At 51.8% G+C, this 26,882-nt stretch overlaps 1 pseudogene; it reads left to right on the top strand.

Annotated features, from left to right (window-relative positions):
* The first annotated feature begins 8,837 nt into the window (after positions 1–8,837).
* Positions 8,838–25,858, top strand: LOC120975936 (uncharacterized; annotated as a pseudogene).
* The last annotated feature ends 1,024 nt before the right edge of the window (positions 25,859–26,882 follow it).

The raw sequence follows: 26,882 nt of genomic DNA, 5'->3' as shown, positions 1-26,882 counted from the left end.
TGTTATATTCATGCCCTAATCATGAGCTCCCAAGATAAATAATTATTCAAAAAATTTATGCTCGGCTTTCTGACAACAATCGCACCATGCTCGATACTTCTTGTTCTGGCTCTTTTATGATGAAGACTATTGAATTCAAATGGAATTTGTTGGAGAGAATTAAATGCAACTCTGAAGATTGGGATCTCGATGAAGGTAAGGAGTCAGGTATAACACCTAAGTTTGATTGTGTTAAATCTTTTATGGATACCGATGTTTTCCGCAAGTTTAGCACTAAATATGGACTTGACTCTGAGATAGTAGCTTCTTTTTGTGAATCATTTGCTACTCATGTTGATCTCCCTAAAGAGATGTGGTTTAAATATCATCCTCCCATAGAGGTAAAAGTAGTTGAACCTATTAAAGTTGAAGAAAAGACTATCACTTACAATGATCCTATTATTCCTACTACTTATGTTGAGAAACCACCTTTCCCTGTTAGGATAAAGGATCATGCTAAAGCTTCAATTGTGGTTTGTAAAAGTAATATTAGAACTTATACACCTCCCGAGCAATTTAAAGTTGAACCTAATATTGCTATTGTTAAAGATCTCTTGGCTGATAATATTGATGGGCATGTTATTTACTTTTGCGATGAAACTGCTAGAATTGCTAAACCTTGTGCTAAAGATAAACATAGACCTGTTGTAGGCATGCCTGTTATTTCTATTAAAATAGGAGATCATTTTTATCATGGCTTGTGTGATATGGGTGCTAGTGCTAGTGCAATACATTTTGACTTATACAAAGAAATTATGCATGATATTGCACCTGCTGAGATAGAAGAAATTGATGTCACAATTAAACTTGCCAATAGAGATACTATTTCACCAATGGGGATTGTTAGAGATGTTGAAGTCTTGTGTGGAAAAACTAAATATCCTGCTGATTTTCTCGTTCTTGGTTCCCCACAAGACAGATTTTGTCCCATTATATTTGGTAGACCCTTCTTGAATACTGTTAATGCTAAGATAGACTGCAAAAAGGATGTTGTCACTATTGGTCTAGGTGATATGTCTCATGAGTTTAACTTTACTAAATTTCATAGACAACATCGTGAAGAGGAATTGCCTAGTAAAGATGAAATTATTGGTCTTTCTTCTATTGCCGTGCCTCCTAATGATCCTTTAGAACAATATTTGCTTGACCATGAAAATGATATGTTTATGAATGAAAGAAGGGAAATAGATGAAGTATTCTTTAAACAGGAACCTATCCTGAAACACAATTTGCCTGTTGAAATCCTGGGGGATCCCCCTCCACCCAAGGGTGATCCTGTGTTTGAGCTTAAACCATTACCTGATACTCTTAAATATGCTTATCTTGATGAAAAGAAGATATATCCTGTTATTATTAGTGCTAACCTTTCAGAGCATGAAGAAGAGAGATTATTGAAAACTCTGTAGAAGCACCGCGCTGCTATTTGATATACTCTTGATGATCTTAAGGGCATTAGTCCCACTCTATGTCAACACAAAATAAATCTGGAGAAAGACGCCAAACCAGTTCGTGATCACCAACGATGGCTGAATCCTAAGATGAAAGAAGTGGTAAGAAAGGAAATACTAAAGCTTCTTGAGGCAGGTATTGTTTATCCCGTTGCTGATAGTCAGTGGGTAAGTCCTATCCATTGTGTCCCTAAGAAGGGAGTATTACCGTCTTTCCTAATGATAAAGATGAATTGATCCCGCAAAGAATTATTACAGGTTATAGGATGGTAATTGATTTCCGCAAATTAAATAAGGCTACTAAAAAGGATCATTACCCCTTACCTTTTATTGATCAAATGCTAGAAAGATTATCCAAACATACACATTTTTGCTTTCTAGATGGTTACTCTGGTTTCTCTCAAATACCTGTGTCAGCTGATGATCAATCAAAGTCCACTTTTACTTGCCCTTTCGGGACTTTTGCTTATAGACGTATGCCTTTTGGTTTATGTAATGCACCTGCTACCTTTCAAAGATGTATGATGGCTATATTCTCTGACTTTTGCGAAAATATATGTGAGGTTTTCATGGATGATTTCTCTGTTTATGGATCCTCTTTTGATGATTGCTTAAGCAACCTTGATCGAGTTTTGCAGAGATGTGAAGAAACTAACCTTGTCTTGAATTGGGAGAACTGCCACTTTATGGTTAATGAAGGCATTGTCTTGGGGCATAAAATTTCTGAAAGAGGTATTGAAGTTGATAAAGCTAAGGTTGATGCTATTGAGAAGATGCCGTGTCCCAAGGACATCAAAGGTATAAGAAGTTTCCTTGGTCATGCCGGTTTTCATAGGAGGTTCATTAAGGACTTCTCAAAAATTTCTCGGCCTCTGACTAATTTATTACAAAAAGATATACCCTTTGTCTTTGATGATGATTGTGTAGAAGCATTTGAAATACTTAAGAAAGCTTTGGTTTCTGCACCTATCGTTCAGCCACCTGATTGGAATTTGCCTTTTGAAATTATGTGTGATGCTAGCGATTATGCTGTAGGTGCTGTCCTAGGGCAAAGAGTTGATAAGAAACTGAATGTTATTCAATATGCTAGTAAAACTTTAGACACTGCCCAGAGAAATTATGCTACTACTGAAAAAGAATTTTTAGCAGTTGTATTTGCATGTGATAAGTTCAGATCCTACATTGTTGATTCTAAAGTAACTATTCACACTGATCATGCTGCTATTAAATATCTTATGGAAAAGAAAGATGCTGAACCTAGACTTATTAGATGGGTTCTCTTGCTACAAGAATTTGATTTGCATATTATTGATAGAAAGGGAGCTGAGAACCCCGTTGTAGACAACTTGTCTAGGTTAGAGAATGTTCTTGATGACCCACTACCTATTGATGATAGCTTTCCCGATGAACAATTAAATGTCGTAAATGCTTCTCGTACTGCTCCATGGTATGCTAATTATGCTAATTATATTGTTGCTAAATTTATACCACCTAGTTTCACATACCAGCAAAAGAAAAAGTTCCTCTATGATTTAAGACACTACTTCTGGGATGACCCACATCTTTATAAAGAAGTAGATAGTGTTATTAGATGTTGTGTACCTGAGCATGAATAGGAAAAGATCCTACGCAAGTGTCACTCCGAGGCTTATGGAGGACACCACGCTGGAGATAGAATTGCACATAAGGTATTGCAATCCGGTTTTTATTGGCCTACTCTCTTCAAGGATGCTCGTAAGTTTGCCTTGTCCTGTGATGAATGTCAAAGGATTGGTAATATTAGTAGACGTCAAGAAATGCCTATGAATTATTCACTTGTTATTGAACCATTTGATGTTTGGGGCTTTGATTATATGGGACAGTTTCCTGCCTCTAATGGATATACACATATTTTAGTTGATGTTGATTACGTTACTAAGTGGGTAGAAGCTATTCCAACTAGTAGTTCTGATCATAACACCTCTATAAAGATGCTTAAAGAAGTTATTTTTCCGAGGTTCGGTGTCCCTAGATACTTAATGACTGATGGTGGTTCACACTTTATTCATGGTGCTTTCCCTCAAATGCTTGCTAAGTATGACGTTAATCATAGAATTGCATCTCCTTATCACCCACAGTCTAGTGGTCAAGTAGAATTGAGTAATAGAGAGCTCAAATTAATTTTGCAAAAGACTGTTAATAGGTCCAGAAAGAATTGGTCCAAGAAACTTGATGATGCATTATGGGCTTATAGAACTGCATATAAAAATCCTATGGGTATGTCTTCGTATAAAATGGTTTATGGAAAAGCATGTCACTTACCTCTCGAACTTGAACATAAGGCATATTGGGCTATTAAAGAGCTCAATTATGATTTCAAACTTGCCGGTGAAAAGAGGTTATTTGACATTAGCTCACTTGATGAATGGAGAACCCAGGCTTATGAAAATGCCAAACTATTTTAAAAAAAGTTAAAAGATGGCATGACAAAAGGATACAAAAGCGTGAGTTTAATGTAGGTGATTATGTTTTGCTATACAACTCTCGTTTAAGATTTTTTGCAGGAAAACTTCTCTCTAAATGGGAAGGCCCTTACGTTATCGAGGAAGTCTATCATTCCGGTGCCATAAAAATCAATAACTTCGAAGGCACGAATCCGAAGGTGGTGAACGGCCAAAGAATCAAGCATTATATCTCAGGTAATCCCATAAATGTTGAAACAAATGTTATTGAAACCGTAACCCCGGAGTAATACATAAGGGACACTTTCCAGAACGTTTCAGACTTCGAAAAGGAATAGGTATGTGGTACGGTAAGTAAACCGACTCCAAAACAGTTCTAATGGAAATTTTTCTCCAGTTTGGAATATTTAGAAAAATAGAAAAATAAGAAGTAGTCCGGGAAGGACACGAGGCCTCCACGAGGGTGGAGAGCGCGCCCCCTTGCCTCGTGGGCACCCCGTGCGCTCTCCGGACTCCGTTTTCTTGCACGATATGTATTTTGGTCGGTAAAAATTCATTATATAATCTCCCAAAGGTTTTGACCACCGTATCACGCAATTATCCTCTGTTTTCATTTCGAGCTATTTTTCTGACAGATCTAGATCGCCATGACGTCTTCAAGTACCCCCAAGGACAAGTTTTTCGAGAAGGTCATCAACCCCTACCTTGCGGAGGTGATGCAACACCCTCAAACCATTGAGATGCATGAGGGGGTGTTGCACATCCGCGATGTGGAGGGACCAAGGAGGACCGGAAGCACGGAGACAAAGCTCGAAGCAATGGAGCAACAAGTTTTCAACTGTCAAGAGATGGTGGAACGTGGACTCGACTCCAACCACATAATGATCACGGAGTTCACCAACAACCACAAGCTAGATGTCAAGAACATTGAGGAGACCATCTTCAAGCTACACGAGAAAATCGAGCACCTCCAGGCCCAGATCTATGACCTGCAAAACCAAAACTGTGAGTATGAATATAGATTCAGGAGAATGAGTTTGGCTGCAGATTTGAGGATTCCGGAGACTCGATCATCCTGCTATGATGGTGAGCCTATGCCTTGGAAGATGGACGACAAGCCTACATCATCAACAACTCCATCGTCACTACCTCCGAGGAAGGAGATATAATCACTTGGGTATGGGCACTCCCCTTGGCAACAGCCAAGCTTGGGGGAGATGCCCTGGTATCGTATCACCATCACACTCCTATCTTTACCGTTTCTCCTAGTTCGATCCTTTTGGTAATATCTTGATCTAGTAGAATAAAGTTTTAGCATGATCCAGTTTTGAGTTTTGCTTTATGATCTCTCTATGTAATCGAGTCCATGAGCTATATAATAAAGATTAGTGTTGAGTCAAGGGCTTGGTTATCCTGCTATGATCTTGAGTGAATAAAAGAAAAAGAAAGAGTAAAAAGAAATAAAGAGATCATATGGATCTTATGGAGAGTAATGACTTCACATATAAAGAGTATGATGATTAAAAGTTGTTGAGAGATGGCAAACATAGTTTTGATCATCGTTGCAATTAATAGGAAGTAATAAAGAAAGAGAGGTTCACATATAAATATACTATCTTGGACATCTTTTATAATTGTGAGCACTCATTAAAATATGACATGCTAAAGAGATGATGTTGGACAAGGAAGACAACATAATGGGTTATGTTTTCTTATATCTGAAATAAAGTATATTGTCATGGATCATCCAACATGTTGAGCTTGCCTTTCCCCCTCATGCTAGCCAAATTCTTTGCACCAAGTGGAGATACTACTTGTGCTTCCAAATATCCTTAAACCCAGTTTTGCCATGAGAGTCCACCATATCTACCTATGGATTGAGTAAGATCCTTCAAGTAAGTTGTCATTGTGCAAGCAATAAAAATTGCTCTCTAAATATGTATGATTTATTAGTGAGGGAGAAAATAAGCTTTATACGATCTTGTGATGTAGAAGTAATAAAAGCGACGGACTGCATAATAAAGGTCTATATCACAAGTGGCAATATAAAGTGACGTTCTTTCGCATTAAGATTTTGTGCATCCAACCCTTAAGCACATGACAACCTCTGCTTCCCTCTGCGAAGGGCCTATGTTTTACTTTTATCTCCTATCTTATGCAAGAGTCATGGTGATCTTCACCTTTCCTTTTTTTACATTTTATCCTTTGGCAAGCACATTGTGTTGGAACGATCCTGATATATATATCAAATTGGATGTGAGTTAGCATGAACTATTATTGTTGACATTTACCCTTGAGGTAAGAGGTTGGGAGGCAACACCATAAGCCCCTATCTTTCTATGTGTCCGATTAAAACTCCGTAACCACAAGTATTGTGTGAGTGTTAGCAATTGTGAAAGACTAAATGATAGTTGAGTATGTGGATTTGCTGAAAAGCTCTTACATAGACTCTTTCCGAAGTTATGATAAATCGCAATTGCTTCAATGACTGAGATTATAGTTTGTTAGTTTTCAATAAAGTTTCTGATTCATACTTGACATTGTGGATTGATTATTACTTGAGCATAAGAAATCATATGACAATATTCCTATATGTTGCTGTTATAAGAATGATCATGATGCCCTCATGTCCGTATTTTATTTTATCGACACCTCTATCTCTAAACATGTGGACATATTTATCGATATCGGCTTCCGCTTGAGGACAAGCGAGGTCTAAGCTTGGGGGAGTTGATACGTCCATTTTGCATCATGCTTTGATATTGATATTTATCGCATTATGGGATGTTATTACAAATTATGTCACAATACTTATGCCTTTTCTCTCTTATTTTACAAGGTTTACATGAAGAGGGAGAATGCCGGCAGCTGGAATTCTGGGCTGGAAAAGGAGCAAATATTAGAGACCTATTCTGCGCAACTCCAAAAGTCCTGAAACTCCACGAAAGTTATTTTTGGGAAATATGAAAAATACTGAGCAAAGAAAGTACTAGAGGGGGCCCACACCCTGGCCACGAGGGTGGGGGGTGCGCCCTACCCCCTGGGCGCGCCCCCTGCCTCGTGGCCCCCCTGGTGGCCTTCCGGTGCCCATCTTCTGCTATATGAAGTCTTTCGTCCGAGAAAAAATAATAAGCAAGCTTTCGGGACGAGACTCCGCCGCCACGAGGCGGAACCTTGGCGGAACCAATCTAGGGCTCCAGCAGAGCTGTTCTGCCGGGGAAACTTCCCTCCGGGAGGGAGAAATCATCGCCATCGTCATCACCAACGATCCTCTCATCGGGAGGGGGTCCATCTTCATCAACATCTTCATCAGCACCATCTCCTGTCAAACCCTAGTTCATCTCTTGTATCAAATTCTTGTCTCTAACACTACAAAAAAAATACACTTCCGTGATGATACGTGTTTGTCACAGTAGGTCGCGTTTTTTGTCATGCATGTACATCCATGACGATTTTATGACATAATCAAGATAGTCATACATGTGCTGTCGTAGAAGTGTTCCATGACATTACCAAAATTATCATCACGGAAGTGTCCACTTCCATGACGATAAATCGCACGTCACAGAAGTGCTTTCGTCAAGGGTGACCGACACGTGGCATCCACCATAACGGAACGCCGTTAAGCTATCGGGTCGGATTTTGGATCCGATAACCTGTTAACAGCCCTGATCAATGGGAAATTTCCACGTGTAAAATTCTGATTGGCCGAAGGGAACACCTGTCAGCTCGTCAGTGGGCCAGATGTCGCCCGTCCATTGGGGGAGACATGCCTATGATATGTCGACACGTGGCTGGGCCCAACAGAGGCCCATATAGGTTAAAAAGGCCGGCCCAGTCAAAGGCCCGTAGAACTTAATCAGGTACTAGTGGGCCAGCCCAATAATGGTCTTCTTAATAAAGGCCCATTTACGGCCCGAAGCAGATCTGGCCCGTTAATTGTTCGCCCAATATTTGGGCCCATTTACGGCCCGAAGCCAGATCTGGCCCGTTAATTGTTCGCCCAATATTTGGGCCCATTTGCGGCCCGAAGCCAGATCTGGCCCGTTAATTGTTCGCTGAATATTTGGGCCCAACTACAGCCCAGTGACTTTTGGCCTGTTAGAGGCCTGATGTAGACATGGGCCCATTTCAGCCCGGTGTGACTTTCGGCCTGGGAATGGCCCGTGCTACCCATGGGCCATATATGGTCCGACGGGACATCGGGCCCACTAACGGCCCGTGCTAAAGGTGGCAACAGTTAAGCCCAACGTGACTTTGGGCCTGTTAAAGGCCTGTCGCGTAATTCGCCCCGTTGATGCCTGTGCTAAGCTTTCGGCCTCTTAAAGGCCCATGATATCAGTGGGCCAACTAAGGCCTGAGATATGTTTCGGCCTAGTAACAGCCCGTGAGCTAACTGGGCCCAAAATGGCCTGGTCTACATTTCGGCCTGCTGAAGGCCCGTCGACGACTAGTGAAAATTGAGGCCCAACATGCATTTTGGCCTGCTAAAGGCCCGTGGTTTCATCTCGGCCGTAACAGGCCAGTACAATATTCATCCTGTTAATGGCCCAACGCTACCTGGGCCAAACTAAGCGCTGGGTCGACAAAAGGCCCAACTAGACAGAATGCCAATGCAAATGCGGCCACTATCCTGAGTAGAAAGTTCAAAGCCCTCAGATATGAGTTAAAAAAGTGGAGCAAAAGAATCTCTAAGCTGAAGGTGGCAATTGACAATTCTAATCTTGCTCTGGCCAACATTGATGCCCTAGAAAACCTCCGATTGTTATCTACGCCAGAACATAATTTTAGGAAAATTCTGAAGAAACACATCTTACGTCTATTGAATTACCAAAGGCAATACTGGCAAAAGAGATGCACCATTCGCTGGGTTAAACTGGGTGATGAAGACCCGAAGTTCTTAAAGGCGATGGCCTCGAAAAGATTTAGACGCAACACGATCCCCACTCTGAAATTGCCTGATGGCACATTGGCTGATGATCATGCAAGCAAAGAGGCGATCATATACCAAACGTTCAAAGATAGACTGGGAAAATCCAGTGAATTCCAAATGAAATTCAACTTGCAAAACATCATCAAAAAGGTAGAGGGTCTGGATCAGCTGACAATGCCTTTCACCACGAATGAAATAGATGCTGTCATCAAGGAAATGCCGGCTGACCGAGCACCTGGTCCGGATGGCTTCACTGGCTTATTTCTGAAAAATGCTGGCCCTTAATTAAAGAGGACTTCTATGAACTCTATAATCAATTCTATGAGGGTGGCCTCAATCTTGAAAGCATTAATGATGGATTTATTACACTCATACCCAAAGTTCGATCACCTGAGACAGTTTCTGATTTTCGGCCAATTACTTTACTCAACTGCGGCCTCAAGGTAATCACGAAACTGCTCGCAAATCGGCTCCAAAAACTCATTCTTACAATTGTCCATCGAAATCAGTACGGATTCATCAAAGGTAGATCCATACAAGATTGTTTGGCCTAGGCATTCGAGTACATACATCAATGCCAAACTTCAAAACAGAAGATCGTCTTGCTCAAACTTGATTTCGCCAAAGCATTCGACACGATCGAGCATGATGCCATGATTAAAATTATGGAGCACATGGGGTTTAACGCCAAATGGCTGGATTGGATCAAATGTATCTTCTTATCCGGAAAATCCTCAGTCCTCCTTAACAGTATTCCAGGTCGACAATTTCTCTGCAAATGTGGTGTTCGTCAAGGTGACCCTTTGTCACCCCTCATCTTCGTTCTTGCAGCTGACCTCCTGCAAGCTGCTATTAATGACGCGTTCCGACAAGGCTGAATTCAGCTACCGTTTCAGAGACCAAACCAGCATGACTACCCTGTGATCCAATATGCCGACGACACGATTATTCTACTTCCAGCCTTCGCTGAACAAGCCAGGACAATCAAGGGCATTCTTTCAGACTATGCTGCTTCCATTGGTTTAAAAATTAATTTCCAGAAGTCCACCTTAATCCCAATCAACTGCGAGCCCGATTGCTACAATGACATCGCCTCCATCTTCGGCTGTAAGGTAGGCTCTATGCCCTTCACGTACTTGGGATTGCCTCTCGGAATAACCAAACCTATGGTCCAAGATCTTATGCCTCTAGTCTGCACGATGGAAAGAAGAATGACCAGCACTCTAACATTGATGTCATATGGTGCAAAGTTGTCGCTCCTCAACACGATGATCACTTCGCTCACCATATTCGCTCTCTGTACCCTCAAACTCCCACCGAAGATTCTAGAGCTGCTTGATAAACTCAGAAGAAAGTGCCTTTGGACAAGAAAAACGGAGCAAGGAGATAAATGTAACTCCCTTGCGGCTTGGGACATGGTTTGCCGACCAAAACAAAGTGGTGGTCTCGGTATCATCAATCTCCATGTCCAAAGCGAGGCCCTTCTCCTCAAATATCTTCACAAATTTTACAACCACCATGACTTGCCTTGGGTGGAGTTGATATGGACAACATACTACACGCACAAGATCCCACACACGTCGGATCCATGTGGATCATTCTGGTGGAGAGACGTGCTGAAACTCACACCAGTATATCGAGGTATATCCAGGACAATTGTACATGTGGGAGACACGGTTCTTATGTGGAAAGACCTATGGTTGGAATCTGTGCTGGAAGAATCGCACCCGCGGGCCTTCTCCTTTGCATTAAATGAGGATATCTCTGTGAAAGATTTCTTGGGATCCACCTCCCTCCATGAAACGTTTCATCTTCCCCTTTCAGTGCAAGCACATGGAGAAGTCCGTGACCTGCAATAAAAAGTGCTACACATTTGTCGGAGTAAATGGCCACGGGTAGCCTAACTGACTACCCCTGGTTCTTCAGAAAAATTTTCAGGCCTTTGGGCCTCCAAGCACTCCAAGCATTGGACCCCCTTCCCTGGCCGGCTACCTCTGAAGCCGACTCACGGAAGGCGGCCCAGCTTCAAGCAACCTCCCTCCCCAAGACAACCACAGGGTGGCCGACTCCAGGAAGCCGGCCTCAAAGGGCACCGACTCCAAGAAGCCGGCCGAGGCCACAACCACCAAAGCTACTCCCACATAACGGTGACAAGACGGGTGTGGCCACAGTGCGGCCCACTACCCCCGAAGCCCGAGGCGGGCATGGCTACAGGAGGCCGTACGGGACGGCCGTCTCCCGTGTGGCTCGGCACTGTAGCCATGCTAGCCGCAATGTCATCCACGACAGACTCCCGTATGGCCCACGGGCGGCGGGCCCCTTCAGCCAGAGAGAGGCGTGAAGGCGGCCCGGCCTCCCCCAGTCGGCCAAGGGCGTAGCCGGCCCCCAGAAGCCGGCTACCCCCTCCCTCGAAGCATGTGCTCCATTAAGAAGACAAGACGAGGTAAGGCTACAGTGAGAACCCCCGAGGCGGCCCACTGTAGCCACGCTTACCTCGATGAAGCCCTCATCATCAAGGGCGAGGCTACAGTAAACAGCCGCCGACAAGACCCTAGGCGGTGGGGCCGGCCTGTCGACCAAGAAGCCGGCAGCCGGCGGGACCCACCAGTCGGCGGAGAAGCCGGCGAGCGTAGACACTGTCGCCTGGGACCAGTGCCCAGCCGGATTACCATTGTACCCCCGGGGGGTAGGCCTATATAAACCCCCCGGAGCACCCATGCAAAGGGTTGGCTTCTAAGCACAGCACACACACCATAGATAGAAAGAAGTTAGAGCTGGCCTTGTTCTTCTTCTCCCTTGGACCCAAACAGCTCTAGGAGCGATTGTAGCTACCTTTCCTGATCTAGTGATCATGCCGAGACCCCGCAGAGCAGGACTAGGGGTGTTATCTCCTCGGAGAGCCCCGAACCTGGGTAAGATCCGCCGGCGTGCATGTCTTCGCCTCATCCCGTTTCCAGGCACCGGCGACGTCTTATTGGCACCCACAATGATAAGCCATCCGTTGGCATATGTCGCACCAACCACCCGACATTTGGCGCCCACCGTGGGGCCAGGTGCACCGTCGTCCGGAGACCTGTTCTGGACGGGAACCTTCTTCCTCCCCCGCGAGCGCAGCCAGCCAGCTGCGCCCGATGGCGTTTGCCTCGACGCACTGCAAGGCGCCGATGACGCCTGCGCAGCGAGCTGCCTCGCTGATCTGCTCGGCGAGACTCGCATCTCCGACGAGCCTGCGTCCGACGCAGGCACGGACTACCCCGAGAGTCGCCTCGTCAGCCTCCTCGACCAGCTTCACGTCTCCAGCGAGCCTGCTGCAGATGTGGAGTCGGTCGGCTCCACCGACCCGATGCTTGTCGACTCTGACACGGCATCGCTTGACGCCTACCCCTCCGACGTGGTGGTCTTCGACGACCCCCTCCCTCGAGCTGACAGCGGCAGCAGCGCTGTCACCGAAGTGCTGGTCATCAGCCACGTCGCCAACTCGGGCGAGAACGCCCACGACGCCCTGCAAGCGGCGATGCACGACCTCTCCGTCCCCATCCCGGCCGATGCCGACGCCGAGACCCTGGAGGCACGCCGCCTCGCCCTCATCGCGGAGGTCCAGAAGATAGCCTCCATGAGATGCCTCACCGAGGCCCACCAGCGTGAAGTCGACCGCGCCGCCTTCGGTACGCCGCCGCCTAGCGGCCCGAGCCGAGCCGGCTTCGTCCAGAAGCACGGCGCGGCCGTCGCCAGCATGCTGGGGGTAGATCGCCCTCTCTACGCCACCCCGCTCGAGAATTTGCGAGCCGCCCAGGCGGCCGCAGAAGAGCTCAATGGGCTGGGAGCCGATGAGCTCCCCTACATGACAAGACGGATCCAGCAGCTGATCGACGCGGCTGCAGAACGGCACGAAGCCGGCGCCCGTGCTGATAGTCATCCCCCGCGCCGGGAGCACGCCGCGACGTCCCGCTCGCCGACTGCGAGCGGCGCGCGCCAGAAGAAAGACAAGGAGCCGGCTGCCAGCCGCAGCCGGACTCGCATCACCATCGAGCGCGACGCGGAGGGCCGCCTTCGAGCAGTAGAGCACCAAGGAAATCTGCCTCCTCCCCGCCTCGAAGAGAAAGACGCCTCACTCCGCCGCCTATCACGCACCCGACTCTTGGCGACCGACTCGGCCGCCGAGAAGGAGTCGGCGAGAACGACGCCCGCCACAGGATCGACCGCCTTGCTCGATCCTTGGCGTTAGAAGAAGAAGATGATGTCGGCCCGCCATGCTTTGGCCCCCGCATCCGCGATGAGCCCTTCCCCAAAGGGTTCTCGCTCCCCAGAGACACGCCCAAGTACAACGGCTCCGTGAAGCCGGAAGATTGGCTCATCGACTACTCCACGGCCGTCAGCATAGCCAACGGCAATCGGCGCGTCGCCGTGAAGTACGTCCCCCTCATGCTGCAAGGCACGGCGTGCACATGGCTCAACAGCCTCAAGCCCTACAGCATCAACAGTTGGCTGGACTTCACAGAAGTCTTTGTCCGCAGCTTCACTAGCACCTACAAGCGGCCTCCCAAGCCTCGCCAGCTCTCCCTCTGCGTCCAAGGGCCCAACGAGTCGACCCGTGACTACCTCACGCGGTGGGCAGAGCTCCGCAACTCCTGCGAGGGAGTGCATGAGGTCCAGGCCATCGAGTACTTCACCGCCGGGTGCCGAGAGGGCACCCTCCTCAAGCACCGACTCCTCTGCGACGAGCCGGCTACCCTCGACGAGTTACTGGTCATCGCCGACAAGTACGCCACCGCCGACTCCTCAATGAAGACCGAGCTCCGAGTAGACGCCTCGGGGAAGGTGATTGCTCCGGCTCCTAAGACGCCGGCTAGCGACCCTAATTGGCGCCCCTACCAGAACGACCACAAGCGCAAGGCCCCCATGCCGACTTCCTCCAGTCGGCAGGTGGCCACCGTTGAAGATCAGCAGCCCGAAGAACGGCCCGCTCCCAAGAAGAAGGGCGGCCGGCTGCCTTGGCAGCCGGCCTTCTCCTACGAACAGGCTCTTGATGCCCCCTGCAAATTCCACAGCGGTGCGAAGCCATCCAACCACACAACCCGGAAATGCCATTGGCTCACCCGCATCACCAAGGGCGAGGGGATGTTGCCGCCTCCGCCTCCCGGCCCGCCGCCTCCAGCCCCCCAGCAGCCGGCGGCTCGGCCGGCAGTCGGCGCCATCCAAGACGAATTCCCCAAAGAGCACGCCGCCTACGTCGTCTTCACCAGTCAAGCCGACGACAAGCGCAGCCGACGCCGACAGCATCAAGAAGTGAATGCAGTCGCCTCCAGCACCCCCGAGTTCATGCACTGGTCAGAGAAGCCGATCAGCTGGAGCCAGGCCGACCACCCAGAGGTGATGCCTTCGCCTGGCTCCTATGCAATGGTCTTGGACGTCACCCTCGCGACGGAGAGGCGAGCTGCCCGATTCTCCCGCGTCCTGATAGATGGCGGAAGCAGTATCAACACGATACCATGGAGAAGCTGAACATCAAAGCGAAGCAGCTCATGCCGAGCCGCACCGTCTTCCATGGTATCGTCCCCGGCCTGTCTTGCTCCCCAATCGGCAAGATCAAAATGGATGTTCTCTTCGGAGACAAAGATCATTTCTGCCGAGAAGCAATATGGTTCGAGGTAGTGGATTTGGAGAGCCCCTATCATGCACCGCTTGGCCGACCTGCTCTGGCCAAGTTCATGGCTGTGCCCCACTACGCCTACCTGAAGATGAAGATGCCGAGCTTGAAGGGGATCATCACGGTAGCCGGCGACTACAAGAAGTCCATCGAGTGCGCCATGGCCAGCAGCCGGCTGGCCGAGTCCCTCGTGGTGGCAGAAGAGAAGAAGATGTTGGAACGGGTTGTGGCCATGGCCGGCAAGCAGCCGGCCCTGTCCCCCAACCCCAAGGATTGTGATGCGCAGGGCTCCTTCCAGCCTGCCAAAGAGACAAAGAAGATACCTCTGGACCCGGAGAACCCGGAGAGGTTCGCTGTCATTGGGGCGAACTTGGACAGTAAATAGGAAGGCGAGCTCGTCGACTTCCTCCGTGAGAATCGAGACATCTTTGCATGGTCCCCAAAGGACATGCCGGGTGTCCCGAAGGATTTCGCCGAGCACAAATTACATGTCCGAGCCGACGCGAAGCCGGTCAAGCAACCCCTCCGCCGACTGTCCGAAGAGAAGCGAAGAATCGTGGGAGAAGAGATAGCCCGGCTCCTTGCCGCTGGCTTTATCATGGAAGTGTTCTTTCCAGAATGGCTTGCCAACCCAGTTCTAGTTCTGAAGAAGAATAACAAGTGGCGCATGTGTATAGACTACACCAGTTTGAACAAGGCCTGCCCAAAGGATCCGTTTGCTCTGCCACGGATTGACCAAGTAATAGACTCCACAGCCGGATGCGAGCTGTTGAGTTTTTTGGATGCGTACTCAGGGTACCACCAGATCAAGTTGGACCCGGCTGACCGCCTGAAGACTGCCTTCATCACACCCTTTGGAGCTTTCTGCTACCTGACTATGACATTCGGCTTGAGGAATGCCGGTGCCACTTTTCAGCGTTGCATGTAGAAATGCCTCTTGAAACAACTCGGCAGAAATGCCCACGTCTATGTAGACGACATTGTGGTGAAGACAGAGAAGCTCGGTACCTTGCTGGAAGACCTGAAAGAAACATTCGCCAACTTGCGCCGATTCCAAATCAAGCTCAATCCTGAGAAGTGCGTGTTCGGAGTGCCAGCCGGCCAGCTGCTGGGCTTCCTGGTCTCCGAGCGCGACATCGAATGCAACCCCGTCAAGATCAAGGCCATCGAGAGGATGGAGATTCCCACCAAACTGCGAGATGTGCAGAAGTTTACTGGCTGCTTAGCCTCCCTGAATCGTTTCATCAGCCGACTAGGAGAGAAGGCTCTCTCCCTGTACCGACTCATGAAGAAGTCCACTCACTTCGAGTGGAACGACCAAGCCGACCAAGCCTTCCATGAGTTGAAGAAAATGCTGACCACTCCGCCTGTCCTGGCAGCGCCGACTGAGAAGGAGCCCATGCTCCTCTACATCGCCGCGACTAGCCGAGTCGTTAGCACTGTTGTTGTGGTCCAGCGCCCGGAGGAAGGCCGAGCCCAGCTAGTCCAGAGGCCAGTGTACTATCTCAGCGAAGTGCTATCCAGCTCTAAGCAAAACTACCCGCACTACCAGAAGATGTGCTATGGGGTGTACTTCGCTGCCAAGAAACTGAAGCCCTACTTCCAAGAGCACCCCATCATGGTCGTGTGCAGTGCCCCGCTCGCCGAGATCATAGGCAGCCGAGATGCATCCACCCGGGTGGCTAAATGGGCCATTGCATTGGCGCCCTACACAATCTTCTACCAACCCCGCACCGCCATCAAGTCGCAAGCATTGGCCGACTTCCTCGTCGACTGGGCCGAGACCCAGTACCTACCGCTGGCTCCCGACTCTACCCATTGGCGGATGCACTTTGACGGGTCCAAGATGCGCACCGGTTTGGGAGCCGGCATCGTCCTCACCTCTCCCAAAGGCGACAAGCTCAAGTACACGCTGCAGATCCACTTCGCCGCCTCCAACAATGTGGCCGAGTACGAGGCGCTCGTACATGGGCTCCGGCTAGCCAAAGAACTTGGCATACGCCGGATCCTGTGCTACGGCGACTCAGACTTGGTGGTCCAGCAATCGTCTAGCGACTGGGATGCCAAGGACGCGAACATGGCGAGCTACCGATTCCTCGTCCAGCAGATAAGCGGATACTTTGAAGGGTGCGAGTTCCTTCACGTGCCAAGGGCCGACAACGACCAAGCAGATGCCCTAGCACGGATCGGCTCCACCCGACAAGCCATACCGACTGGCGTCTCCCTCCAGCGCCTCCTCAAGCCGTCCGTCAAGCCGTCTCCAGAGTCGGATTCCATCTTCGTACCGCCTGCGCCAGATACAGCCGGATCCGACTAGAGAAACCCCGCAGGCGGCACGGGGACTTCGACAACTGGCCCAGGGACTGCCGTAGTCGCACCCGGCCTGGGGACTTCAGAACCCGGCCCGGGGACTGCAGCAGTCGGCCTGGGGACTGCAACGACACAAGAAGCGATGGCCGACTCCAATTCCGCGCCGCCCAACCCACCCACCCGAGTCATGGTGGCCACATTAACAGAAGAAGAAGTCACAGCTCCGTCATGGGCCCAGCCCATCCTCAAGTTCCTAGTCAGCAGAGAGCTGCCGGCTGATGAGATCTCAGCAAGACTAGTGCAACGACGAGCCACAGCATACACGATAATCAACAGACAGCTTGTGAAGCGCAGCATCACTGGAGTCTTCCAGCGTTGTGTTGAGCCAGAAAAGGGAGTGGCAATCCTCAAAGACGTCCACCAAGGCGAATGCGGCCACCACGCAGCCTCAAGATCACTCGTGGCCAAGGCTTTCCGCCATGGTTTCTTCTCGCCGACTGCCTTGGAGGATGCTAAAGAAATAGTCAAGAGCTGCAGAGGATGCCAACTTTTTAGTTCCAAGCAACACCTGCCGGCTTCTGCACTCAAGACCATTCCCCTCACCTGGCCTTTTGCCGTCTGGGGACTGGACATGGTGGGCCCTTTCAAGACAGCCCGCGGCGGCTTGACACATCTACTGGTCGCTGTGGACAAGTTCACAAAGTGGATCGAAGCAAAGCCGATTAAGAAGCTGAACGGGCCGACTGCCGTGACATTCATCACTGACATCACTACTCGGTACGGCGTGCCGCACAGCATCATCACCGACAACGGCACGAACTTTGCCAAAGGAGCACTGTCACGTTTCTGCGCGACGCAGGGCATCCGACTGGACTTAGCGTCCGTTGCCCACCCGCAGTCAAACGGCCAGGTCGAGTGAGCAAATGGACTCATCCTCTCCGGCATCAAGCCTCGACTAGTTGTACCACTGGAGCGATCGGCCGGCTGCTGGCTCGATGAGCTGTCGGCTGTCCTTTGGAGTTTGCGCACTACACCCAACAAGTCAACCGGCTTCACTCCATTCTTCCTCGTGTATGGTGCCGAGGCTGTCATCCCAACAGACATCGAGTTTGACTCGCCTCGGATCACCATGTACACGGAGGAGGAGGCCAAGGAAGCAAGAGAAGACGGTGTCGACCTCCTGGAAGAAGGCCGGCTGTTAGCACTCAGCCGGTCCGCCATCTACCAGCAAGGGCTGCGCCGCTACTACAACCGCAAGGTCAAGCCAAGATCTTTCCAAGAGGGCGACCTTGTGCTCCGGCTGATCCAGCGAACAGCCGGCCAGCACAAGCTCTCGGCCCCTTGGGAAGGCCCCTTCGTCGTCAGCAAGGCACTCGGCAACGACTCATACTACTTGATCGACGCGCAAAAACCAAGAGCACGCAAGAGAGACGACTCCGGCAAGGAGTCGGAGCGACCATGGAACGCAAACCTCCTAAGACGATTTTACAGTTGAAAGCAGTATGTATCATGCTACCCTTTTGTATTAAGTACAAACCAACAGGCCCCCCGAACAGTACTCGGGGACTGCCTTTGTTTATCTATGAATGACAAGTGTCATATCCATGAATGTATTATTACATGTTGAATTCTTGTCTGGCACCGGGTTCGACTAGTCGGCCCGGGGACTGGCCGCCTTGAGCTATATTGAAAGTTCTACCTGAAGTCAGAAAAGTAGTGTGCCGGCTCCCGAGTCCTCTCTTGTTGAAAGTCGCAGCTCGAAGAACCGACTGTCCGACTAGCAAGAGGCAAGGTAGAAAGGATGCCCACACGAAAAATGGCTAAGGAACAACGAACCTATATAGCAAAGAGACGGCCTCCAAACATGCCTGCCGGCTGTCAAAACAACCGGCTGGCCGGCTTCCTAAACACTTAGCTTTAGTCCATCAAAGCTAAAGTACTTCCCCCCCAATTGGCCAAGCACTCCTCCAGCTACAGATTGAGAGCAACTGTTGGACTGGGGAGGCGGCAACCAAGGGAGGGCGGCAAAGGAAACAACGGAAGGATAAAAAGCAAAGTACAAGGAAAGGCCAAATGCATGCATAAGTTATATATACATATAAAGCCCCCAACAGGCTAGCAACAGACATAAGTTCGAATACACCCAGTGGGTGGAATTGTGCAGACTTAACCAAACATTGTTCCAAAAGTAACAAGACAGGAAAACAAAAGATGGCAGACTAAGGCGCGGTGCGGAGGCCGAGCTGGTCGGTGAAGGCGGCCTCGCCGGCTGAAGGAGTGGCCGCCTAGCGGGTCTCGGCTTGATCACCACCTACGGCAGGCGACGCACTCGCGCACGACGTGGTGTTGGAGGCGCGGTCAGGCTGAGGCTGGCCGGCTGCTCCACCAGCCGGCTCGGCGTCTTCACCCTCCTCCTCCTCTTCTTCACCCTCGTCGCTGGAGTCGATCTCCTCCGCCGAGTCTTCGCCGTCCGCCGGGTTCAGACCGAACCACTCCTCCGGCTAGGCGACACCGTTATCGTCCACCTCGGGGGCGAAGACGCTGATGTCGGTGTAGTCGGCGATTGCCGAAGCCCGCCGGATGATGGCCGACCGCGCCGGCTCCAGCTCTGTGTCGGCTTGCTGCCGCCAGGTGGCCAGCTGATCCAGGCTCCGGCCAGGATACCAGGCCTTGACGAACTCCAGCGCCCGCCTGGCACCGGAGCGAGCCGCCGAGGCCTTCCAAGCTTCAAAGCGGCCGACTGCCACCTCCAGGCAGTCGGCAGTCCGACTGGGGGTGCGAGGAACCACTTGGCCGGGCCAGAGGGTGGCCAAGACTTGCGCCCCGGCACGCTGAAGACGGCGGAGCAGTCGGTGAGCCGGCTGGATGCGGGCCTGGATCGCCAAGAGCTGCTCCTCCAGCGAACGGCCGGCGGTTGGCGAGATCTCAAAGCCAGGCTGCCTTCGCGCTTGACGACGAGCCTCGATGGTCTGGTTGGCGGCAGTAGAATAGCCAGGGAAATATTCTGCGCAAGAAAGGAAGAAAAGAACACCAAAATCAGAAAACAAGCCAAAAGTGGCAGATGGCAAGGAAGGACGAAGAGGTAGGCGGCTTACCGTCAACCAGATCTTCGATCTGACCGTAGCCAGAGATCAAAGTTTGCCTGGCTTCAGCCCAACCAGCCGCCTCCGTCTCGTACTCGGCCTGGAGGGCGGCTTCGCGATCCTGCACCGCCTTCAGAGCCGCCTTGTGGCCTTCCTCCTGGTCGGCCAACTTCTTGGCCAGGCGGTCGCGTTCCTGCACCAAGGCGGCGAGCTCGGCGTCCTTGGCACGAAGGGCAGTCTAGGACTCCCCCAGCTGTGCCCTCAGACTGGCGTTGGCAGCTGCAGAGACGGCAGAAGAAGAAAGAACGGTAAGAGGAAGTCGTCAAGGAAGATCCGACCCGACTGCTCAGCAGTCGGCCCGAATCTCGGGGACTACACCCAGTGGGTGCGCTGATGCGCCCCCACATGAGATAAATAACTAAGCACGTACCTCGGCTCTCAGTAAGGTCGGCGGTCCTCTGGGTCAGCTCCCGGGCCTGGGAGTTGAAGGCGGCCGCACGAAGATTGTGGTAGTCCTGCAAGATAGACAGAAGATCGGAGTAAGAACAAGAATAGCAAAGACAAATCCAACAAGAAGTTCCAAGCCGACTGCTCAGCAGCCGACTCGGAACTCGGGGACTACACCCAGTGGGTGCGCTGACGCGCCCCCACGGAAGAAATCAAGATCAAGAAGAAATCAAGATCAAGAAGAAATCAAGATCAAGAAGAAATCAAGACCAAGAAGAAGCAAGATGGGAAGACTGACCCGGATGGCCGCCCGCGTCGCAAGGAACTCGTCGGTGAACTGCCTCAGCGCCGCAGCTTGGCCCTGGAGCCGGGTCCGGACGTCCTGCGCAGCCACATTCATCATGGCCGTCCCTCCGCCTGGCGTCCACCCTGAGGTTGCGCTGGCCGCCTCCGCATCCTGGGCCGACGAGCTGGAGCCCACGGCCGGCTGTGGCTCCGACGCGGCCTTCTGTGGCTCCGACGCGGCCTTCCCCGCGCGCCGGCGCGGCGGCATCCGGATCGCCATCTCAGTCCGCGCGGCCGGCTCGCCCCACGCCGACTGTGTAGGCGACTGATCAGGCCGGCCGCCTTGAGCCGCCCCAGTTGGCGGGGTCGGCACCGGCGCCCTATCCAGGATGATGACGTCGTCATCTGTCCCCAGCCCTGGCTGGTCGCCGCTGGCTCCTTCTGGCGAGGGCTCCATGGACCCCGGCGCCGTAACGCGCAGAGGGGTGACCATCAAGACCTCCCCCGCTGCTTCTGCAGCTGCAGCCTCCGCTTGGGCCCTGGCAGCGGCGTCGGCGAGTACCTTCGCCGCCTCCTCCTCCAGCGCCGCCTGAGCGGCGGCTGCCTTCCGTGCCTCCGCCTCTCGCGCATCCTGCTCCTCCCGTGCCTCCCGCGCGTTCCGTTCCGTCGCCGCCTGAAGCTCGGCGCGGGGGTCCACACGGCGGGTGGTGCTCCCAGACCCCCTCGGCGACTCGACGACGGAGGCAGCAGCCGCCCGCTCAAGCGACAGCGGAGCTCTGATCATTGGAGAAAAAGACAAGGGCTCAAGAACCACCAGAGAAAAGAAAGAAAAAGAGTAAACACAGAAGAATTCGAACTTACGCCGACACGGTCTGCGGTTGCTTCACCGTCTTGCGGAAGCGGGCCGCCTTCGCGGCCGCCTCCTCCCGCCTGGTTGCTGCCGCCCCGCCCCTGGGTTTCTTCGTCCGACTGCCGAACAAACCCTGGGCGGCGCGACGCTTTTGCCCTCCGCCCCGAGCAGGTGGTGCAGCGGAGGAACCCGCGCCGCGTCCAGATGCCGGCTGGCGGCGCGGGGCGACTTCGGTCTCATCGTCGTCCGGCCAGTCGTCGAAGCTGACTCTGAGCCCGGAGCCGCCTGCTTCGCCGCCGGCTTGGCCACCACCCGGCTCGATGTTGTCGTCCATGCCGGCCGGCCCCAAGTCGGGGTCCTCCAGATCGTGTTCGGTCCGGTCAGGGACGAATCGACGCTCCGCGTCCGACCCACCGGCCGGCCGAAGCAGAGGGCTCTGTCGAAAAATGAGCCGACTAAGTTAGAGTCGGCCAAGAGGAACTCGGCAACAAAGTCAAGAGAAAAAGAAGAGCCAAGGAAAGCATACCGTGGGCGGTGGATTGGCTCGGCTGTATGGTCCTTGCCGAACTGCCACTCTTCGGAGAATTTGCAGTTCGCAAGGTAGTTCACCATATAGGCGACCTCCTCGCGCGGCATCTCCTTGGTGCACATTCGGCTCGGATCGAGCTGGCCGCTCATCTGACAGATCAGATGAGGCCGGCTCTGGAGCGGAAGAACCCAGCGCGTGACGAATGCGGCCAGCAGGTCGGGCCCCGTCAAGCCCTCCGACTGGGTCAGCACTCGCACTCGGGCGATGGCTGCGGACCCGGCCGGCGTCAGAGTCACGGCCCGGAAGGACCACTGGGGCCGCCTGCCCGCTGGTGGGCCGGCTACGTAAGCCGGCAGGTTGATGTAGTCGCCCCGCGGGGCGATGTTCCGCACGCAGAAGTATGATTTTTGCCACTTCTTCAGCGATTGGATCAGCGTGATGACGGGGAAGGGGTTGTCGGCGACCGACCTCCACGACGCGATGAAGGCGCCAGTCTGAGTCGGCACGCCCTGCATGCGCGTGCCCAACTTGGACTAGAAGAACTCCCCCCAGAGCTCGAGGGTGGGGAGGACGCCGAGGTAGCCCTCGCGCAGGGTGACGAAGGCAGACACCAGCACCACCGCGTTTGGGGTGAGGTGGTGCGGCTGGAGCTGGTAGAAATCGAGCCAGGAGCGGAAGAAGGCGCTCACTGGCAGGCCGAAGCCACGCAAGAAGTGCGAGCGGAAGACCACCCGCTCGCCCTCCCGCGGCTCCGGCGTAATTTCCTTCGCCGGCGCAAGACGGACCTCCACCTTGTCCGCGCTGGGCAGCCGCCGCGTGTTGCGGAGGAACTCGACGTGGTCGTCGTGGACGTTGGAGCCGTCCCAATCCCCGCCATACTGCTCTGTGGCGGGAGGCATGGCGAAAGCAAGCACGGCGGCGGAGGAATGCGTAGTGGAAGAGCACGGCGGCGAGGCGCTGACGCAAGAAACGGCGAGCGAAGAAGATGGTGGAAGTAGGAGGAGCGTGCGAGGGCCTGCCGCCCTCCACCTCCCCCTACTTATAGCTTCGCGAGGCAGGGCCGGGGAGGCCGAACGTGGGGGGAGTCGTGGGAATAACTGCACCCACTCCCCCCACGCCTCGCGATTATCGCGCATAAATGCGAGCCGAAACTGTTGCAATGAGACGTGCGGGCGGTTTCGGGATGCAGACAATCCGCGCCTAGGCCCGGGCGCGGACGTGGTGGGCCCCCGCCCTGGGGCGACGTCCCGTCGCGCGCGTGGGCTGGCAGGCTTTCCGACCAAGAGGGGCCACGTGGTTCACAGACGGCCAGTGGCCGGCCCGCGGCCCGGTGCGCGCACTGGCGAACTCCCGCCCTCCGACTCCGGAAGTTTTCGACCAAGGCGGCACGCCTAACCAAAGCCGGCTCCCAGCTGCCGGCTTGCTAAGATGGGAAGCTGATCGAGCTTCTCAACTCCTACTCAACCTCGAAGCCCAATCAGCTTCGGGGACTACTGTCGGAGTAAATGGCCACGGGTAGCCTAACCGACTACCCCTGGTTCTTCAGAAAAATTATCAGGCCTTTGGGCCTCCAAGCACTCCAAGCATTGGACCCCCTTCCCTGGCCGGCTACCTCTGAAGCCGACTCACGGAAGGTGGCCCAGCTTCAAGCAACCTCCCTCCCCAAGACAACCACGGGGTGGCCGACTCCAGGAAGCCGGCCTCAAAGGGCACCGACTCCAAGAAGCCGGCCGAGACCACAACCACCAAAGCTACTCCCACATAACGGTGACAAGACGGGTGTGGCCATAGTGCGGCCCACTACCCCCGAAGCCCGAGGCGGGCATGGCTACAGGAGGCCGTACGGGACGGCTGTCTCCCGTGCGGCTCGACACTGTAGCCATGCTAGCCGCAACGTCATCCACGACAGACTCCCGTATGGCCCACGGGCGGCGGGCCCCTTCAGCCAGAGAGAGGCATGAAGGCGGCCCAGCCTCCCCCAGTCGGCCAAGGGCGTAGCCGGCCCCCAGAAGCCGGCTACCCCCTCCCTCGAAGCATGTGCCCCATTAAGAAGACAAGACGAGGTAAGGCTACAGTGAGAACCCCCGAGGCGGCCCACTGTAGCCACGCTTACCTCGACGAAGCCCTCATCATCAAGGGTGAGGCTACAGTAAACAGCCGCCGACAAGACCCTAGGCGGTGGGGCCGGCCTGTCGACCAAGAAGCCGGCAGCCGGTGGGACCCACCAGTCGGCGGGACCCAACAGCCGGCGGAGAAGCCGGCGAGCGTAGACACTGACGGCTGGGACCAGTGCCCAGCCAGATTACCATTGTACCCCCGGGGGGTAGGCCTATATAAACCCCCCGGAGCACCCATGCAAAGGGTTGGCTTCTAAGCACAGCACACACACCATAGATAGAGACAAGTTAGAGCTGGCCTTGTTCTTCTTCTCCCTTGAACCCAAACAGCTCTAGGAGCGATTGTAGCTACCTTTCCTGATCTAGTGATCATGCCGAGACCCCGCAGAGCAGGACTAGGGGTGTTATCTCCTCGGAGAGCCCCGAACCTGGGTAAGATCCGCCGGCGTGCATGTCTTCGCCTCATCCCGTTTCCAGGCACCGGCGACGTCTTATTGGCAGCCACAATGATAAGCCATCCGTTGGCATATGTCGCACCAACCACCCGACAACATTGGTAATCTTGAGGACTCCCACACACATGACAGGTGGGTATATTGTTGGGGTTCGACAGACCTCAAAGCTAATAGATACTACAAATTCTACTTTCGGGATGTGAAGGCCCACCAATCCTACCACTGGCTCTGGAAGTCCAAAGTCACGCTAAAAATCAAGGTGTTTGGATGGTTGTTACTCTCTGACTGACTAAACACTCGCAACATGCTCAAGAGAAGGCACTACAACATCGGAGATGACTTCAGCTGCCTCTTGTGCAACCAGCAAGTTGAAGAGGATGTGGAACACATGATCTTCCAATGCCCTTTCAGCAAATACTGTTGGTCCAAACTAGGGATCATGTGGGAAGAATCTGGCTCCAGACTGCACTGGATAAGCAAGGCCTCTAATGATTGGAACAAACCCCTGTTCATGGAAATCTTCTTACAAGCAGCTTGGAGCATATGGAAAGAAAGGAATAACAAACACTTCAGAGGCATCCCTCCAACATACCACGGCTGGCTTGATAGGTTCAAGCAAGATTTCACCCTTCTCCAACACAGAACAAGAGTAGACTTGAGAGACTTTATTCTCTCTTTTGTATACAATCTTCCACCCCACTAGTCAATCTAGAACTTGGTCAAATCACACTCTCCCCCAAAGTGGTGGATGAGATACTTGTAAATATGGGTTGTACAGTGTACCTTACTTTTTGAGTAATACAAACACAGTGGGAGTCTCTCCCACTGTACAAGTTCTCAAAAAATATATATAGGCCGGTGTAAGTTTGGGCCTGGCACAATGAGTGAAGGCCCCAATCATTCAGGCCCAAGAAAGACGCAGGCCGGCCCAATTGTGGCCCGCTAAAAACCTGGCCCGTTAGAGTCGAATGTTTCGGTCCGGTCGACTACATCTGATTTTTTTTTCAGATAGCGAATGACGGCAGTAACTAGTAGGAATTAAGAACAAACCTACTCTATACAATAAAGAAATTACGGCATAGTAACTAAGAATAAACCTACACTATACAATAAAGGATTTAAGGTATATTACATCCACTGGGCATCGAAGTTCGCCACCAGTGATCATAAAGCGCAACGAAGATGCAGATTACAAAAACTGGGCACCATTGCAGCGTAACAAAATAATACTGAACCGAGACCACTTCCAAGACAGTTCAAGAAAGGTTAGCCTTGCGGGGGAACTGCTGTGCAAGCTGCTGAGCAAGGCTGTGAGACCGGCCTAGCATGTCGGTCATAGCTTCCAGGTGTAGCTGTTTAGCGATGAGGTTCTCATTGGTGTTCTCCGCAATCTTTCTTAGAGATAGGACTTCAAGTCGAAGTTGAGTTGCAGAATGCCTTTCTGCTAGAACTTGGGACTGAAGAAGTCGAACTGATTCAGACAACGAATTCTATGAGCTTGTCCGACTGTTAGTCTCAAGTAACTTGAACACTGCATCAAGACAAGACTTTGGGGTTGTCTCGCTATCTTCAAGATGTTTTGCCTTCTTTGCTGCAATATATGTTGGGTTTGTCTCACAGCCTTCAGCAGACTTGTGCATGCCATCAGGCATATCACCCTGAAACAAAGCAGAGAGATGACAGGTTTTGCACGTGTATAAACAAAGATGATAACTGTTCTGTCAATTCTATCCAATTTCAAATTAGAAAATAAAGAGTAAGTTCAAAATATCAATAGCATAATTTGGCATTGTTCATAATGCGGGGAGCTTCACCACACTACTGGATTACCATGTCAACATAACAAGCATAGATGAAGGGCAAAGAAAATCATTGTATCTATTTTTGATAATGTGCATGGCATGTTGTTCATATCATCAGCCATATCAGTAAGATAAAACAGGAGATGACAAGGTGCAAACGTGGGCTGCTTCACCACACACTGGATTATAGATCCACAAAAACAAGCATACATATAGGGAGTATTAAGTAATGTGCATGGTATGAATAAGGAATTTGGTTTTACAAGTAAAACTTAGAACTTACGGTTCTTACGAACATGCATTTTGGTAGAAACAGCAAACTAAACAGCAGTAAACAATAGGGAGTATGAGCAAATTAAACAACAGTTGAGGATAAAGGCTTTAGAAGGACTGACTTACATTAACAGTTAACACCGGCTTTATAATGCCCTTCTCCATGTCAAGGGAAGGATAACTCAAGAATTTCAGCACAAAATCTTCTTCATAAGCATTGCAT

The sequence above is a fragment of the Aegilops tauschii genome, chromosome 3 (genome assembly GCF_002575655.3).
Source record: "Aegilops tauschii subsp. strangulata cultivar AL8/78 chromosome 3, Aet v6.0, whole genome shotgun sequence".
NCBI lineage: Eukaryota > Viridiplantae > Streptophyta > Magnoliopsida > Poales > Poaceae > Aegilops > Aegilops tauschii.
This window is presented reverse-complemented; position numbering and strand designations above follow the sequence as displayed.